Below are 16,971 nucleotides of genomic sequence, written 5' to 3'. Positions count from 1 at the left end.
AGTGTACTTTAAAAAATATTCTTACTTTTTTAGGGCATCTTGCGACCCCCTCTCAGCGACCCCAGCGTTGAGAACCACTGCTCTAAGGAATGTCAGTGCAGCAGATTTTTGTAACCTTCCCCAGATCTGTGCCTTGCAACAATCCTGTCTCTGTACTCTGCGGGCAGCTCCTCTGACCTCATGGCTTGGTTTTTTCTTTGATATGTATTGTCAGCTGTGAGCCCTTCAATAGAGAAGTGCATGCCTTTCCAAATAATGTCCAATTAATACAATTTATCACATGTGGGCTCCAATCACCGCAAAGAAATATTTCAGAAAAGATCAAGAGAAATGGGAGGGACCTGAGCTAAATTTCAGGCATTGTCAGAAAGGGTCTGAATAGTTATGTAAATGCAATGTGGTAAATTTTGAAGTGCCAATACTCTGGAAACAGTTAAAGGGCCGTCCATTTAAATGAGTGCTTGATACGAGTAAAATATCCTGTGTGTGCATGAAACTGGGCAAGAAGATAAAGACTTTATGATGGAAGGGTCTGGTAAAAGAAAAAATACAAAGCACACCTGAAAATACAGATGTTATTCCCATTTTACACACCTGTTTATCTTGACCAACAACCAAGCGTCTGATCCCCTCTCATAGCCTTTTTTCCTCTAACAAAACGTCTATTTCTATTTGCTGTGAAGTCAAGATATTTCAGTGAGTGACCTCAGCAATAGAGAGACTTAATTAAAGTATTATATGTTTGTTTGCTTTGCATGGCAGCAGATGATAAATGAGCTCCTCTGTTTATATTACCATGTGTTTAGAGTTTGGTGTGAAGCTGCTGCCAAATGAGAAAGACTAGTCGTCACAGAACATTCGCTGATTTGTTTTCCTTCATTTTATTTTTTGGCACATTGATCCAGCGTGTCATATTAACGAGTTCCCTTTTAAAAATGCTTTTTAGATTAAGGCTGATTTCAATTAAATATTTCTTCCAAATTGTAGAAGCCTGGTGAGAAATAACGAGAATTCCTTGGAAGTGTAAGTCAGCGCTCAACATGTGCAAGAAACTTGTAAATCTGAATGAAAAGCTTTATAAAGAACTGAAGAATAACTCAAATTTAACATCTTTACCATGAGGCCTATTTCCTCCAATGTCACGCTCAGGGCGGTGAGGTCAGGCTGTGAAGTTGTTGTGCTTTATTCCAAGTTGGAAGTCAAATCTGCAAATACAACAACATTGGAGTGGTTTAATTTTTTCAGAAATGTGAAACCACGTTTTGTGAGTGAAAACATGGTGTTGGTCCTGAAGTTGGACCAGTTCTGAACTACTAAATTACACACTGAGACAGTAATTGATTATGATTATGATTCCGTTATCTGTCTCCTTTTCCTGGGTTACAATTAGGAGCTATGGATGTATTACAACCACAATTCCAAAGAGGTTGGGGCACTGTGTAAGATGTAAATAAAAACAGAATGCAATCATTTGCAAATCTCAAAAACTCATATTTTATTCACAATAGAACATAAAGTACGCATCAGATATTGAAACAAACATTTAACCATTTAATGAAAAATACTAGCTCATTCTACACATCTCAAAAAAAGTAGGGACGGAGCAACAAAAGACTGGAAAAGTAAGTGGTATGAATAGAATCATGCTGGAGGAGCACTTTGCAATTAATCAGTTTCATTGGCAATAGGTCAATAACATGACTGGGTAAAAAAGGAGCATTTTTAGAGAGGCAGAGTCTCTCAGAAGTAAAGATGAGCAGAGGCTCACCAGTCTGCAAAAAACTGTGTCTAAAATTGTGGAACAACTTCATAAAAATGGTCCTCAATGTACTGGAAGGAATGGACTTTAAATATCCTACTATCTACAGGACATAATATCAAATTATTCTGGAGAAATCTCTGAGAGCAAGGGAGAAGACTGAAGGTCAATACTGGATGCTCGTGATTGTCAGGGCCTCAAGGGGGCACTGCATTATCAATAGGCATGGTTCTGCAATGGACGTCCCTGAATTGGCTCAGGAACACTATCAGAAATCATCGTTTGTCAACTCAGTTCGCCGTGCCATTCATGGACGCAAGTTAAAGCTGTTAATGCAAAATATGAGGTCACAGGTGAACACGATTTAGAATTGCCACTGTCATCTCTGGGCCAGAGCTCATTTAAAATAGACTGAGGCAAAATGGAAAACTGTGCTGTGATCAGATGAATCAAAACTTCAATGGTGATGGTATGGGGTTGCATTAATGCCTATATCATGGCCAGCTTACACATCTGGATTTAGAGAAACATATGCTCCTATCCAGCCATCATCTCTTTCAGGGAGGGCCTTGCATATTACAGCAAGACATTGCTTAATCATATCCTGCGTGAATCACAACAGCATGGCTTCACAGTATAAGATTCCAGGTGCTGAACCGGCCTGCATGCAGTCCACAACAGAAAACATCCTACATCAGACAAGAATGGAACAACATTCTTCTCCCAAAACTCTAGCAACTGGTCTCCTCACTTACCTAGATGGTTAGAGACTGTTGTTAAAAGAAGAGAGGATGGGACGCAGGTGGCCTAGTGGCTAAAGGCGCGCCCCATGTGCGTGGACAGCCCGGGTTCGAATCTGGCCTGAGGCCTTTTACCGCGTGTCTCTCCCCGCTCTCGTCCTTGTTTCCGACTGTATCCACTGTCCTCATCTATCAAATACAGGCACAAAAATGCCCAAAAACAAATCTTTAAAAAAAAAAAAAAAAAAAAGAGAGGATGTTATACAATGGTAAACATGGCCCTGTCCCTACTTTTTGAGATGTGTTGCTGCCATCAAATTCAAAGTGAGCTAACATATTTCATGAAATGGTAAAATGTCTCAGTTTCAACACCTGATATGTTCTATTGTGAATAAATATGGGTTCATGAGATTTGAAAATCATTGCATTCTGTTTTCATTCACACTTTACACAGTGCCCCAACTTTTTTGGAATTGAGGTTGTAATAAACATATATGGAAATGCCCTGATCCTAATATTGACTGGGATCATTTTTCCCACTACAGGTTCTAAGAGTTTAGTACCCAGAAGGGGTACTGTTTGTGTTGTTGTTTTTTTTTTAAAAAACATTTCAAAAAGTAATTTGAAATTAAATTCCCAAATGTATTCTGTTATTCAGTATAAGACGATTTTGGGTTTAAGTCTGAGATGTTTTATCATGAGCCTTATTAACATCTCAGTCTATGTTCTTCTCATGGCCAAACAACCAATTTAAATGTCATAGCTAAAGCTCTGAGCTGTGGATGTTGGCATTGCAATTTAGCAGCAGAATGATGGTGGTCTTGTTGTGGCTTGGTGGGTTTTCTTGTTTGGTAAAGCAGGAAAACTTGAGTATTGTAAGTCATACAGGGCCCACATGGCAGACAGCTGCGGTAACCCAGAAGATGAGCCGTGACAGTCTCAAAACATTAGAAATCAGTCATTTGTTCAGTGGGGAAAGAATGTAAATTTGTTCTACTTTGCTGTCATTAATAAACTTTTATCATCTAACCCATCAAATTCATCTGACAGTTCAAACTCTGGTTCTCTTTAATAAAAAGTCTGATGTAATTTACCAAAGATTTACTGCACATCAGAGGTTCCCCTATTTAAGAAGTGGAAACAAAATAAATGTGCATCACTGTCACTCCATCTACAGCAATAAAAATGTCCCTATTTGTTTTTATTCAAGTTTTCATGTTCTGGGAATGTGTCAGATTTCCAAGGATATAGCTTAAAAATCAGTGACTACTTCATTTAATTAATACAAAAAATGTTTCTGATTTTAATGGTACATTACTTTACATTTCTATATCAATGATGGTAAGAAAGAACAGTTAAAATATGCAAGAAACCCAAAGAAAAAATCCACAACTCTAGATTTACTCACTTCTGTTATGTATTTTAGCATCTTCGAGCTCATTGCTTTGGTTTTCAGACCCATAAATTTACTTTAATGGCTCCTGTTTCTCTCAGAGGACTTTTGTTTTTACCAAGAAGCCCTGATAAATCAAGCACAGAGCATATCAGCCACCCGAGATAGATGGCCCATGCCCCATCTTTCACGGTATCCTTTCAGCTGACTCCTCCATCACTGATGTGATCGACCCTGGCATCTGGACCAGCCCACCAGGTCCTGGACAACCAGTATGAGGTGAGCTGGATCCAGCCTGGGAAAGCACAGTTGCCATTCCCGCATCAAGCAGCTGACTTTTCCTACCCCGACTCTCCTGAATACATCAGCATGAGACACATGGTCTTGCCAACAACAATCAAAAATGCACCAAAGAAAAGGAGTTCAGCCAGCACCTCTGGCCATTCGTCAACATCCAGGCCTCACAAGAGCTGGGTTGACCAAGGACCAAAGGACTCAGACTTTAGTCTGCATGCTCAGATACTGAGCAGCAAAGCCCAGATCAGTGATATGGTCATCACCAAATGACCCTCCTCAGTTTGCTACCCCTGTAACCTGCCCCATCCACTCCATATAGGTACTGAAGAGCGTAGGGACTAAGACTCACCCCAGAATCAACTGAGAGGACAGCAGAGGCGGAGTCACCACACGTCACTGCACTCTCTGTACCAGAATATGGGGCAGACAACTAGATGAGCGAACGTGGGATCTTGCAAAGCTCCAGAATCTTCCAGAGGGCATCATTACTCACCAAGTCAAACACCTTCTGGAGGTCAACACAGGCTTCAAGCAACCCTCTATTAAATTCCCAAAAGGGCTCAGTGAGGACCCAAGGTTGCAGGATGTGGGCAACCAAAGACCACTTAGGTGTAAAGCCTGACTGTTCCGTCCACTCGTGTTGGTCCTGGCAGCAGTATCAGTGCAAGGACCTTGCCTGGCTCTGAGGAAAATGTAATAGCCCTGTGGTTCCATTTCATCAAGTCAAAATGAACCTGCATTGTTATGCAATTTTCATCTTTTTCTAGATTCAGTTGCAAGTTGGCTACCTAGTTAAGCATGTCATCTGGTTCAAAATACTACAAACAATATGATTGCCACTACATGACCTTGTGGCCAACATTAATAATTTGCACTGATCATGCGTAGTTTGTTTACATGATGCCTGAACCATAACAGAGCATCAGTGACAGCAATCTCCATTGTTCTTCAACGTTCCTTACAAATAGTCCACTGTTCAGTCATCTTATTAAATAAGTACCACAGCAAAGAAAAGGATTGGGATTGGTTTCATCAATAATAGGTTGGCTAAAAGTCTGTCTGCATCTTAATGGGAACAAGATGTATTTTGTGCAGCTAACAAACAAGAGACGATTTGTCTGGTTCCAAAGTTTGTGGAAGACGTGTGCAAAAACTCTGCCTTCTACATTATTAGTTAAAACCCAGAGCACAACTCCTCTGGACTAAATCATACATGTGTACATATTTTTGGTTTGTTTTAAATGAACGTTATTATTCCACTGAAAGGCTAACCCAACTATTAACTGAGACCTAAAGGATGCGTTAAACCTCAAATGCATCTCTTCATAAGCTACACCTAGCATGTGACTCCATACAGACCCTCAGTTAACCTTCATCCAGTGTTTTGGGAGGACCTGCAGAGTAAAAATCCTCTCTTCATTTCCCTCCCTGTGTTTAGAATAACATAAGCGCAGCTGCTCCTCATGGAAACTGCAGCTTTCAGGCCCTCCACTCTGACCACTCTCTTTCTCTCTGTTTTACTCCATGTGAAGCATTGCCTCGTTGATTCAGCACAGCAGCTCTGCCAGAAGAGGCACGTTGGCCATTACAATTTTATTTGACCCCTCCTGTGTTATATAACACATCTGTGTTTCTCCATACTGCAGTACTTGCCATTCTTGCGCATGCTAAACATAAACAGTAGCAGTGGTGCAAACATGAAGAGTTTTTTTTCTTTTGGTCTTTGCAGTAAAAGTATCATGTTGTGGTATTTGAAAACTAAAAGGACGTATTTAAATGCATGATTAAGCACTACTACCCCCTTTCCACTTAAAACATGCCTGTAATACAATACTCAACTCCTGTCTTGCAAGAGTTTTTAAAGTGTTCAGCTCTTGGTGTGTTAGCTTATATTCTGTGGGGTTTAAGTTTTCCTTCTTTCCTGCTGAGCTGTGTTGAGCAGCTACTGAAAACACCCAATTTCCTAATATGGCTGTTTCATAACAAAACATCTGAACAGCATCAGAGCTTGGGACTTTCACTGTCAAGAGCTTGTCAGAAAAGGACATTTAATACAGAATTGACTGAGCCTTAGAGGAGTTCTAAGTAGTGGTGAGTGTACAGTAAGGAGATACAGTATTTACAGTTGCTTCTTTGACCACCATAAGAGCCACATCCCACTTCTTTTGAGTTATCTCGGACTTAAACATGCTGTCGATAGTTGATAGAGATGAAAATCACAGGGGCTGATCTATTCCAGCACATAGCCTGCTCCCATGCTCAGCAACGCTAGCACACTCACTTAATGCTGCTGTTATTAGCAGACATCAAATTTCCAGAGGAGAGATTTTTTTTAACTCATTGCTATGCCACTGATCTCTTCCACGGCTCATCTTCTTTTCTGCCTTCTTTGTTTTTGTTCTCATTTTTGTTGGTCTACTTTTTGGTCTTTGTCATGGTCCTCATCAGTGTCTTCTAGAGCTTGTGATTGTGCTTTTTCATGGCCTATACTGTATGTCATGATTGGCACTTTGGTCTTTTTCTTCAGTGTCTTTGTTGTCTTCTTTGTTCTACTGTTCCTCTTGTAGTCCAAGTCATGTCATCATTGTCTTCATTTTCTGGTCTTCATAAACATCTTCGCTGTCTTCTCATTTTTTTTCTGGTCTTCTTTGTCTTTACAGTCTTCTTCTTTTTGTGGTGTTTGCTAAGGTCTTTTTCATCTTCTTGTTTGTTGTCTTCTTTGTCTTTGCAGCCTTCTTTTTGGGGTGTCTGTTGGTCCTCATCATCGTCTTTTTTGTGGTCTTCTTTTTCTTTGTAATCTTTGTCGTCATCATCATGATCATCAGCCCCTTTGTCATATTTTTTTTTTTTTTGGTCTTCTTTGTCTTCAGGTTCGTCTTCATTGTGGTCTTCTTTGTCTTCACTGTCTTTTTTGTCTCTATGCTGTTCTTCTTCCTCATGGTCTTTGCCACAGTTGTTATTGTCTTCTTCACTGCCTTTTTGGTCTTTTAGGCAGTCTCTGACTTGGTCTTCCTTGTCTTCTTTTTCTTTTAAATTTTCTTTGTCTTGGGGGTAACCTTCGTGGTCTCGTGGCCCCTTGGTGGTCAACTTCTTTGTGGTCTTCATTCAATTCTCATTATTATTGTCGTTTTAGGGGGTGTTCTAAACACATTTGAGACTACATGAATTCAGCCAGATTTTGCCCCGACTGCAATGTTGCAGCTCATCATCAAACTCAGTGTTGGGAATGACAAACAGTCTTATAGTGTATCATTTCATCGATGACATATCCAAGATGCCCCACAACTCGACGAGACTAGCATGTCAGAAATTTTCTCAAATTCTTACATTGTCTTCTAATTTGACGACCTCACCTGGCGTAGACAGTAGTGACATCAGCATACGATGAGTGGCGGGAATCATTCTTGTAGTGTGGCCAGTTTGTCGGCCAAGATGGGACGAGATTTTTGTTGCATAGTCTGACATGGTGCCGTCATAAACGACCAAAAAAACTGTGTTGTCTGAGCCGGCCTTTAGTCATCACTGCCTTCTTCCTCTTGTGGTCTTACTTATTGTATTCATCCTCTTCTTTTGTGTGGTCCTTGTCAGTACTGTCCTCTCCTTTGTCTTTGCGGTCGTATTTGTGCTCTCCATTACAGTCATCACTGCCCTAGTCCGTCTTTGTCTTCTTCTTAATACTCTATTTTGTGTTAATGTTTTTTCTTCATTGACTTTGTCAAGATCTTCGTCATCTTATTTTCTATTTTACTTCTTCGTGGTGTTCTTTGTCTTCATGGTTTCTCCACTGTGTCAACATCGTCCTCTACATTGTCTTCCTATTGCTTTTAATTATCATCTCCTCCTCATTCTCTCTTTGAACCTGCAGTGGCCAAACATCTTCTGGGTTTATTTCCACTTGTTTCTGGTATGGAGTGTCCATTAATTTACAGGAAACATTTTTTTTTTTTTTTAAGATTTATTTTTGGCCTTTTTGCCTTTATTGGATAGGATAGTGGATAGAGTCGGAAACAGGGAAGGGAGCGGGGAGAGACATGCAGGAAATGGTGCCACAGGCCGGATTCGAACCTGGGTCGCCTGCGCACATGGCATGCGCCTTAACAACTTGACTACTGGCGCGCCAATTTACAGGAAACATTTGATCAGTCATGCCAACTGAACGTTTCAAAAGGTCGATCTTTCCACATCTTATTGGATGCTTATGAAACAATTCTAATCACAAACCTCTAATGACTGTGAAAGCCTTTTTGAGCAGTTAGGAAACTTTGATTAAATTTGACATTCTCCATGCTGCTTTCATTCTTCAAACTGCAAATAAAAATTTAAATGGAAGCAGCACTACCGAATGTGACAAACAAGAGTCATTTTATGTAAACAGCACATAATTATTTCCATGAGGAGCTGATTGTGGTGAAGCTGTAAACGCAACGGGGCCTCATGTCCTTATAGCGGTCAGAGGAATGTGGGTTTTTAGGAGTCGGGGGTCTCTGAGGCAATCAGAGGTAATTATGGGATGTTTGTTATGTCACTGCCTGAAACACACAGACACACACGCTCATGCACACACCAACCTACACACATCACATTCCTCTACACACACTCATGTAAACAGGAAGAAAAGACATGGGATTGTCCTCTGAATGTAGGCAAATCCCTCTTATTTTGAAGTGATTTTTAGAGTATTTGGACCTAAGTCGTCTAGAGACTTAAGAGCTCAAAGTATTCATATCTAGATAACCCTTTTATTCCCAAGAATTATGGTTGAATTCTATTGAAAATCTGCTGTAGAAATGTTAATGCTAACCTAGAATGAACCTATCTCTGCACGTAATGCTTCTCTGCAGCATCACAAACAAAATTCTTTATATTCAAACAGCCTCTTCAGCAGTCCAAACATTCCTCCTACAGACTCGCAGGAACCTCTCTGCTGTCAGGCAAGGTCTCAGTAGACCTGGATCCTATTAGTACTGGGAAACCGTTCAGATATTTGTATCTGAGATTGATCGAGAGGACTTGTTGTTTACACTGTAGCCTGAAGAGAAGTCACGATTAGAAGTGCTGACACTTCCTCTCTTCCACATGATACTTTGAAAGATTAAAGAAAAGTCTGGTCAAGTTTCTGAGCCCTGCCTGATCCTTGTGTGATATATCATGCTGTTAAAAAGATAAATCAGTGGTACAAGCCACTATCATGTCAGAGGAGCACTTACAAGCTAATACTGAAACTAAACCAAGCATCCATAGGAAACAGCAAAGGGAAGAGATGGAGTTTAGCTAAACCTGAAGCTACCGTACAAGAGTTCATGCTCCTTGAGGTACAGAGATGGAAAACCACATGTGGGTAAAGCAGACTGACTGTGTGCTTCCTGACTGTCAATTAGTCCCAGGCAAGAATAAGGTACATCAACACTTTCAGGACATTTCAAAGTAAAAGGTCAAATCAGGTAAGACAAGGGAGCAGATGTCGGTTTGTCTCTTTGCCACGTCAACCTTGGCCCTGTATCCTCCCGGCTGACCCCTCCACGATGCAACAACTGGACCAACCCAACAGGTCCTGGACACCCAGTATGTGGTGAGCTTGCCAGGGAAGTGCATCTTCCCACTACCATATCCAGCACCTGTTCCTTCTCAACTCTGCTGTTCTGAGCATGTCAACATTAAACACACCATCTTGTCAATGTTACCCAAAAATGTGCTGAAGAGAAGTTGTCGTAAAGGAGTCCAGACCGTGAGGACCAAGGACCAAAAGACTGATCAGATACCATGTGCACCACACCGCGTTGCCATGCAAACCCATCGCCCCATGTTCGAGTCCTCGTCTGCAGTTGATCTCAGCCTCATACTAGTAGTTAGCATAGATCGATGGATTATGCTGCCATAGGTGATAGGGGAACTGACCTAAAACTCCCATGCTCTCACCATTCACAAACACAAGCTGCGTTTCCATTACTGTTTTTTGCAAAAAAAAAAAAAAAAAAAGGTTTTCGACTAAGTACCATTGTGCTTTGAATATGTTTCCACTGAAGGGAGCCTCGCAATTCTTGTAAAATCTCATCTCAGGAGACTCTGCTGCAAGGAAGATAGATGCTGAAAACCTGTTGCATGTTGGCAACGGATGATAGGCAAAGTCCGTATGTATGGCAAAGACCACGTATAAGGGTATAGGTATGATGGTCTCCTCTTCTGTCCACACATGCCGCACATGTCACCCTATGTTACGTCCTGTGATGTTTAAATGCAGAGAAAGTGTTTCCATTGCATTTTTGCAATACATTTTCTATATTTCTATAATGTCTGAAAAACCACCTCGTGAAAACATTTTTTGCTATAATTGAGAGGTTTTTTCAAAATTCAGCTGTTTCCATTACCATTTTTCTATTGCGCTATTTAGATTTTGCGCATTTCAAAGGGTAATGGAAACGCAGCTAATTTAATGGCAGCATCCAAAGCATCCCCAAATGTCACAATCTTTGTTTTGGCCCAGGAAACGTGCTCTCCTCATTCATCAAGTTTAGAGCCGAGATCCGTACCATTACTTCAACTATCTCTGTTAATGTATTACAAACAGCCAGTATAATAAAGAGTTATAAATATGTGTTATTGCTGTGCATTAGCCCAATTATAATTTAGCTGAGGACAAAGTCCTTCAGTCCTTCCAGTTTGGAATCAGTCCTTATGAAAATAATACAACCAAGAAATTTGAACACTTTAGCTGTTGGCCTCTGAAAGTAACAATTTACTTAGGCCAAATAATGTTACCATGATTGTGCCTTTTACTGTGACTGTGCCTTTTAACCTCTACTTTTACAGTAGACTGATATGTCTTAAAGCTTTAAATATGACTACACATTTTTAAGAACATTTATTCTTTTTCTATTCTGTTATTTATTGTTATTTCATCTGCTGCTTTACTGACTGCTGCCAAAGAGATTTCGTTGTATTGTCTTACCAGTGCAATGATGATAAAGCTTCTTTCCCTTTTTGAATAATGTGAAATTCCACATGCAGATAAAATTGTCTTTGCTGAAAAGGTCAGAGATTATGTTTTAATGCCTTATGCTTCGGTTGTAGTTATTCTCTGTCATATTCAGTTGCCATCCTAACCTTTCCTTGTTAATCAATCATTTTGGTGGATATGCTCCTTTACTTTTCTGTTCCTAGACCAGCTAAAATGGTCCCTACATGTCTATGACATGTTTCACTTGTTTTCTTTATGTTTCTGCATTCAGTTTACATGAATAGGCATATAGAAAGTCAGAGCCGTCATAATCCTCCCAGCACTCCCACTGTAAATAACCACAAATCATAAACATGTAATGCATAGTCATGCATGCCGGGAACGGGAACACACAAACACAAAGGGCTGCCAGATCAGACAGCAGGAGAGCACATGCTGAAAAGAGAAAGAAAAGATCTCACAGGATGTCACAGCAGAACATCACCTGGTTTGTGTTAGCTTCAAGTTCACAATAAGTTTGTCGTAAACATGAGAGCAAAAACAGTTTGGACTTAAAGTGGAGGATGGCACTGACCCGGTCAGGCTGCTGCTTTGAAATGATGCACGAAATGAAACATAAATCAAATCAAATCAAATCAACTTTATGTAGCACTTTACACACAACACAGTTGATCCAAAGTGCTTTACAGAAGACAGCATTAAAAGGATGATCTAGTTCTCTGTGACATTTGATCAGAAACATAAAGAATGATGTTGTTGCCTCAACTATTTGTAACATTTTCATAAGTCAAAACCAAATTTCAGGAGAAAGCACTAATTCCTAAACTGTAGAGTACATGTAATGTTTGGAATTTCCCCTTGTGGGACTAATAAAGGAATATCTTATCCCACACTAGGGGTCAACACCCAAACTAGGGCTGGACAATTAATCGAATATTAGATTAAATCGCAATGTTGCCTGCTGCAATTTTCAAATTGCAAAAGTTGCAGTATTTCTTTAACTTGAAATGTGTCAAAATACCAGTTTAATACATCATTTTTTTGCAGCAGCAGAGATTTTTTTGCACATTATGCAAACATTCAAGTGTCATTTTCTATGATGGTTTACAAAAACCATCCTTTTTGTGTTTTTTATTATGTTTTTCTTAATAAAAATGAGTTACACAAAAATGATAATGTCCTTAATCAAAGCAAATTACATCAAATACAAGCAAAAATAGTTAGCTCATTCCATTTAACACTGATGAAGCCTAGTGTTACTTCACTTAAAGTCATACCCCAGCTGTGAACAGCTGGTAGCCAGCCTCACCTCCTCCCCCCTAGCTGCCTCCTTTATAGCTTAAAGCTTGTTGCACCCCATATTCAGATTCATGCTATTCATGCTAATTTTTTGGGACCAGCAGACATGTTACACGCTTGGACGGGGTGAAAAAGTTGTAGCCATGCTTTGAAATTTCGTATAAAAATAAGCAACAAGAACAAAATATTCATTTTCATAGTCACACAGCAGCTGTTAATGAAGTGGCTGATCTCAGTCGCTGGATTTGTGAATTCACATCTGCACATGTAGTTTATGTAAACTTAGCACAAAAAGTAAGGGAATTTGTGATGGGGGGATGATTTCTTTGTTGTAACAATACTTCTTAGCATTAAATCACAGCATTCACAATTCAAACTTCTGAGGCAATTTTAAGGCTTTTTTCCGACAATTATCATTTTCACACAATGATTCAGAAGTTCTGTGATTTACTGGACTGTTTACAAGCAGTTAAGGTATTATTGCTGCCTTGCATGGTCCTTGAATGTTCCCCAATGAGGACAACTTCATCCGATAAATGGATGAAAGGACATCTCTACCAGCTGCACACAGATGCTTCATGTTAACCTGAGAAATGTTTGAAACAAATGAGGGTCAACCTTGTAGACCCCTCATGGGTGACTGGTTTGCACGCACTATGGAGCATGTCTGTAAGCTGTGAGACATGCACACACTCTCTCTCTGTAAGCTGCCATGTCAGTTTCATTATCCAACTAAAGCAAACAGTGCTGTTAAACACGGCCTGGGAAGAAGTACGTGTAAGTTTGTCTGCACATGACACTTTGTGGTGCGAGGTCGGTCAATATGGCTGACACATGGGGTCGGACGAAACATTGTGTTCTCAAAGTGTGAATGCAGGACTATTTGTGGTATCTGTGGTATTTCTGTCGGTGAGTGTGTTATCGCTGAGAAACACTGAAATGGTTCACTACACTTTTTCTGTCCACATGGCATGGATGGCATGGCGTGTGACCACGTAGGTGTGTGGTCTTCTATCTTTTTCAACCAGCAGCAGATGTTCGGTGACCACCACGAGGGTGGTGATGCTCTTTCCATTTGTCAGTGTGTGGGTGTGCGTGTGTGTGATCACTACAGGGGTGGCAGACGTTATTGTGACTGGAGGCCTAACAGATAAAACAACATGGCTAACAGAGACCACCACAGACCTCACTTGCTGACTCCTCCTACACATAAACTCACGCTCACACAGACACAAGCGCTCAAAACACACACAGACACACTGACACACAAGCTCTGTGTGCAGACCCTGTGGCACCATGGGTAATTTCAGTGTAAAATGGGTTCCCTTTTCTTTTACATAAGTCCTCTCTGTTTCTCACTTTTGTAGGGAGAGGATAGACGGTGTGGAGAGGATGACAACATGTTTCCTTTATACAAACTCACACACAGAGACAGCACTATACCTAATGATACCTATGCAATATATCTGCAGCTTTCACAACAATCAAGACTGCAGAAACCCAGAATAAGGAGGATATAGCATTAAGAATTAACCAAAAGGAACACTACACAACATAAATACTCTACATAAAACAAGCTGTCATGACAGGTCATGAGAAGAGGAAGATATTTCCATCTTTAGAGTTCAGTTTTTCAGCTGCCACCCTGCACAACAAAATGAAAGCTTTCTTCCTCGCTTGTTCAGGTGAAAGGCCTCACTAATACTCTATTCCTGGCATCCTGGATTAAAGGTTTTCCATTGGAGAGCAGCCATTATGGTGAACCAGACAGTGACCTCTGGATGTGACCAACTTGAGGTTTGAAAGGAAAGAACTGAGGTTTTTCTTTTCATTTTGCACTTAAGAATTAAAAGGAAAAGGCTTAGACAGGAACATAAGAGCTACTGCGAGGGAGTCATTAGATTTCACCCTTAAACAGCACAGGTCAGGCCAGATCTGCTCCAGACTCCTGATGGCCATCAGCCAGGCCCATGCCCCATCTCCCCAGATATCTTCCAGCGTCTGGACTAGTCCACCAGGTGGCACCCAGTCTTGCCAACCATGCTTGAAAGAGAAGTTGTCACAAAGGAGTCCAGCCGGTGTCTCTGGCTGTCAATCAACGTCCAGACCTCACAAGAGTATAGCTAGACCAGGAGAACCAAGGAACGAAAGATTCTAACTGTCATCTTCACACTCAGATACCAGGAACGCCTCACTGTCTTGCTGAGCCAAACCATCGCCCCATAGTCCAACTGAGTCACACAGTGGATCAACAGATTACGCTGTCATAGGTGATAGTTGAACTGCTCCAAAACTTCCACATTCTCATCACTGACAGACACAGATTTGATGGCAGCATCCAAGGAATCCCCAAATGCCTTGATCAGACGTGCATTCCCAACACTTCAGCAACACAGGGACACTATTCAAAACATTTAAAATAAAAAGTCCCACTTCTGTGATGTTTACACACCAGAATACCTACAATAGGGCAGAATCCTTCCCCTTACCCCACCTGTTTAGGAAGCGAAAGGCCAGAAATTTTTCATGAGTGAGTACTGACCAGCTAATATTAGATAGATAGATAGATAGATAGATAGATAGATAGATAATGGTTTAGTAACGGGATGGTAAAATCTACAGTGTTTGCTGTATCTCTTCATTCTGACTACATCAGGAAAACTCACTGATTCCGCCTGTTAAAATGTATTTTCCCATCATGCTTTGATACAGGTAAAAAGTTGCAGTGAAATAAAGGAAGCAGACCCATCTTGGACGATGACTCATATTTTCCAAACAGTTACACAGATTCTCATCATTTTCTCCTTATAGCTTTTTAAGCTTATTTTGGGCTGAGTGTATGTCATTAGAAAATAAGAGTTAATATACAGCTATGAGCTAGTGTTTTTCTGTGGAATAATTGCAGTCTATCCCTCTCTATTAGCAGGACAATACTGGGAGTAAAGGCTAGGTGTGGCTAACTTTGAGGTCTGGTAAAAGCTGAGCGGCATGTATTGAAGACATGAACAACGGGATCTGTGGGTGTTTGGCAGAACATCTTGTCATTTCTCTCCATAAATATGAAATTAAATGTCAGTGACAGAGCTGGACCTGCTCCCTGCAGGGGAAGTCAGCACCAATTTGTTCTGCAGGACCACTCTCCCTCTGCCAGCGTCACTTTTACTGTGGCTGACGGGGGTCACCTTTTGGCCTCCTGAAAATTACATCAGTCTCTCACCTGTGTTTGACTCCCATGTTGTTTTGCCTATTTTCCTTCCAAAAAAAAAAAATTGACAAAAAAGATGAAAAAAAAAAAAAGACTAAAAAAATCAAGAAAAGGTTGCTTGCGTGAGGATGTCTATATTTTGCTTATACCTGCTTCGAGACCTGAGGAAAAAAAATGTTTTATCAGTTGTTTTAAAGTGACAGTGCAATGAGGGCCTAATTTTTTAATAAGGGTCTATTTATTTTTTTACAATTAACTGAAAAATACAATGTATTATTAGAACATACAAACCAGGCTCAATGTTACTATTTACTAACATACCTCAAAAACACGCAAAACACAACAACTAGTTCTAAGTTCTATAAATTCATAGTTATCCAGACATAAAACCAAAACAAACGCGATTAACACTAGAGTCAACACAAAAGAAATCTGTGGATGGGCAAATTTATGAAACTGTTCTACCTGCGGAATCAACCATTGAAACTGCGCGGTTCTGGTGTTATGGTTCAAATAGTGTCAATGTTAATTTGTGCCTTTTAGCAATCAGCGTCTTGCTGCCGTGATAAAGATAAGTGTCCTAATGAAATCCTCTTTATGTTTGCCATCATCAAGTAGAAAAATATTCATCGAACTGTATTTCTGAAAAATATGCAAGCGTTAACATAGAGGTCACGTGCAGTTTAAAAACTTTAGGCTGAAAGTAAAACGGATACTTGTCAAATTGAAACACCAGCTAGCTAGCTTAGCTAACAATTGCCAAAGGCTAACAGCAACACAACAGAAGTAACTTAATTTCGGCTCACTTACTTACAGTTTTAGCGCAGACCAGTCAGACAGTCCTCTCCTTGCCGGTTTTTCCTTATAGTCCTCCTTTTTGTCTGCCATGTATCATGAAAGTAATTAGCATCTTCTCTGCTGGAATCAGCAGTAGCTACTTTCCCGGTCCACACTTAGCCCAAGTCCTTGCAGTTCATTTAAATAACATTTTTTACTTATTGTCTAGAAAAAAAGTTCAAGTAACTTGTGTTATTTTTGGCTCCCACATTCATGAAATTAGCATTTGCAGAACAGTCAATAAGAACAACTTCAAGGGAGGTGGTCAGATGTCAAGCAGAAGAGGTTAACGACCTCCGTAACCTACGTCACAAGAACGTAATGACGATGGATTCATTTCATATCCTCCTAAACCCTCCTAAGAAATTACATTTTGGCTTTCCTACAAAATAGTAATAGTTTCTGCTATTAGATTTTTTTAGATAATTGTTAGGAATTTCCATACTGGATTTTGCGATTAAATTTTCATGGAAGTTGAATTGGGGA

The 16,971-nt window shown here is 40.2% G+C and overlaps 1 long non-coding RNA gene across 1 annotated transcript in view; it reads right to left on the bottom strand.

Moving 5' to 3' along the window:
• The window catches only part of LOC121521397, a 65,771-nt gene extending 49,016 nt beyond the window's left edge, over positions 1–16,755 (bottom strand). Inside the window, exons 1-2 of the long non-coding RNA XR_005992851.1 lie at positions 16,463–16,755; positions 1,117–1,205 (exon numbers count right to left, since the gene is read on the bottom strand). This is a non-coding gene — a long non-coding RNA (uncharacterized LOC121521397). The remainder of the gene's footprint in view (positions 1–1,116; positions 1,206–16,462) is intronic.
• Positions 16,756–16,971: the final 216 nt, after the last annotated feature.

Source organism: Cheilinus undulatus, linkage group 14 (genome assembly GCF_018320785.1).
Source record: "Cheilinus undulatus linkage group 14, ASM1832078v1, whole genome shotgun sequence".
Classification (NCBI taxonomy): Eukaryota; Metazoa; Chordata; class Actinopteri; order Labriformes; family Labridae; genus Cheilinus; species Cheilinus undulatus.
Note: the sequence above shows the minus strand (reverse complement) of the source record. Positions and strands in the feature narration are given on the sequence as shown.